Source organism: Hydra vulgaris, chromosome 06 (genome assembly GCF_038396675.1).
Source record: "Hydra vulgaris chromosome 06, alternate assembly HydraT2T_AEP".
Classification (NCBI taxonomy): Eukaryota; Metazoa; Cnidaria; class Hydrozoa; order Anthoathecata; family Hydridae; genus Hydra; species Hydra vulgaris.
In genome coordinates, this window is record NC_088925.1 from 11,730,002 (window position 1) to 11,733,328 (window position 3,327).

The window sequence follows — 3,327 nt, forward strand, 5'->3', positions numbered from 1 at the left end:
AGTTGCTTTCTTAAGTCATGATTCAAGACCTTTTGTCAGTTTACATATATATGGGTGTCTGGGCCAAAGGGGTGTAGCTGTACCTAACCAGTTGGTAAAAAATTATAAAAAAAATGCTCTAAATTATACCTAGATTGTGTCCTTTTATTAGCAAGACTGAAAAAAAAATTCTGGGGGGCAGCTGCCCCCCTGACCCTCCTACTTGGGGGTCTGGGGCCCCCCAAAACCCCCCAGCTGGGGGCCTCTGGCCCACTGACCCCCGGGTTTAGCCTCGCTAACGCTCGGCATTTTTACCTTACCGCCACATTAGGCCCTCCTATACTTACAGCCCCAGGCCTAAAAATGTCCTAATCCGGCCCTGGATTTACTTAATCAACAGCATCTTTAACGAAAAGTATTAGTAATAGTTACGTTCAAATGAGATCTTTTAATGTGTTGTTAAAAGCCATAGTAAACTCATTTAAAGACTTTATGGTAACCAATAATATAATGATGTCTATTTGATTACAATTATGAAAAACCATTGATTTTGATTAATAAAGATACTTTTGGTAAATAATAACACTTAAGTGCCAAACTTAAGTATGTTCTTGTTTATATGACATTAGAATGTTTAGGAAAATGTTGAAACAACCACCTTATTCGGTTTGGGTGTAGACTTATATAATCTAATATTATAATTTTAATAATGATGCTACACGCAGATAAAGATATTTACGTGAAAAGTTTTAAATTTTTCATGCCCATATAAAAGTACCGTAGTTGTTTAAAACAAGACTTAAAGTCAAAGGATATTTTTGAGCAGGTGGACATTTTTTGTATCAAAGTGGCAAAAAATCAAAATAAAGCGTCCTCTTAAAAAGTTCGGGGCTCTTAATCTTCAGGGGATGGCGCATGGCCTACTGTTATTATACGGCCTGATTTGTTGCATTTTCCGTAAAAAATTAAGAGGCCAGTTTTTTTACGGCTTGTTTTTAAATTTTAAATTATGTATGAAAGGTTTTATTAACAACAACAACAATAACAATATATTTACCAGAAAATATTATACTAAGGTGTTGAATAAAATATTGAATGATAATATTGTAACAATTACTATATAAATATTTGTTTGCATGCATCGGCTCATGCTTTTATAGTCATTTAATATGTAATGTATTCTGAACTAATTAATATGTAAATGTATTCTGACTGATCGCCTGTTTCATTATATTCCATAAGAGAGTAGAATAATGAAAAAGACACACAGACAGTCTATTTTTATTACTGTATATAGTCGAATTGCTTTTTTATGCAATGTTATTTAAGTGGAGATAATTCCAATAATAAATGTAAGTGAACTTTATATTTAAAAACAACTGTTACATTTTTTTGATTCGAACCAACTTTGAGATATTTAGAAAAAGATGAGTTTGAAGATTTTCAAAGTATTGATAAAATAATTAATCTTGAATCTTTGACAGAACAACATTCTCCGCCAGGCTTTACATTTAAAAAAAATTCATGATAGAGTTGTTTATTATAAACTATGTTTTGATGAAAAATCAGGCATACCAACAGTTTTTGAGTCAATAACTGTAAATAAAGATCTTTATGTTTCATTGTCATATAAAGGCTATCATATTTCTTTACCTAAATGGTTTCGTAGTGGTCATAATTGCAAATTTACAAACTGTAGAATGTTAGAAAATTTTTCTGTCTATATTAGAAATAAAGCCAATGGTATGAATTCAATTTTGACAGAGTTAAATGAAATTAGATACTATTCTCCTCAAGGCAGACCTCCATATTCTGCATCCATTATACGTTATGCACTAGTTTTACGTCACACTTCAGCACAGTCTTATAAGTTATTGTTAGAATAACTACCTTAAAATATAAATGCGTATAAAGCTATAACAGTTTTGTTACAAAAATATTGTGTATCAAGTGATTGTGTGCTTCTTGTGGATGAAATGTATCTGCAAAAAGCAGCCCAATATCAAAGTGGGAATTATTATATTGGTGAAGAAAATATATATTGGAGTTTTTTAAAACATATCTGCTGTATGATCCATTTAATAAAAAATGTTAGAAATAACTTGATGAATGGAAAAAAATTGTTTTTCCTTCTTTTTCGTTTGATATCTTCAGAGACAAAGTTGAAGCTCCAGCTGGTTTTATTACTTGGGATTTATTTCATAAAGTTTATGAAAAAGACCATGCAATAGCGGTTCTTGATGAAACAACTACAGCTGCGATACCAAGTTATTTTCCTGAAAGAAATGATGCAGGACAATTTTTATCATTGTTTCATAGGTTATTTATCACACTTAATTCAAAGCAGATGTTTAATACATCCAATCAGCTCAGCAATGCTGCAGTAAAAAGAGATAAAAAAAACCCACGTTTTATAGAGAAATTGCAAATTGGATTGAAATTTGGTCGACATGTGAAAATTTAAATTTAACCAAACAAACTTCTCATGCTCTTATCACAACATTACTACATTGCTAAAAAATTGAAAAAAAGATTTAAATGTCTATCTTGTGGTTAAAAAATGGTTTCTACAGACCAAGATGTTCTTAATAACGAATATCTGAAAATATTATCCAGAGGTGGACTTTAATGTCCAAGTCAATCCTTGTCTGATTTTATTTGTCATCTTTTTAGTATTCTAGATATTATTTCTCCTCAAAATTTCTAATCAAACATTGCAGTTATTCTTTATCAACTAAAAGTTTTGCAGAACTAATTTTTAAGATTTATCATAGCAATGTTGATTTTACATGCGAGAATCACGACAATCAAGAATGGGAATATGGATCTCGAATTGTCATTAATAATTTTTATAATAACTTACAAAAAGAAACTACAGATTCTGTAAGAAAAGATCAGGTAAAGAGTTTAAAAAAAGATAAATAACTGACAGCTAATGCTAATAAAAGATTTTTTTCTCAAATCCTTAACACATATAAAATTACAAACCTTTGTTTTTATTTCCTGATTAGAGTTGTAAGTAGTCTCGGCAATATGTAAGTTTGTTTTAGTAGCATTTTGATACATAGCTATTTGAAAGCCTATTTCAGTATTTCATATGTTATTGGAATATACTGAAACAGGGAATCAGTTAGCGAAAAATATTGTATAGCACAATGTAATTACATAATGATAATCTCAGGTATTCCTCGACCATTTTAATAAAATAAACATTTGCCGTAAAAAAACTGGCCTCTTAATTTTTTACGGAAAATGCAACAAATCAGGCCGTATAATTCTGGACAGGCTTAAACTTTCTCTCCTTAGTTTTTAAATAATAAATACATTTACGAAAAAAACTTATTAAAA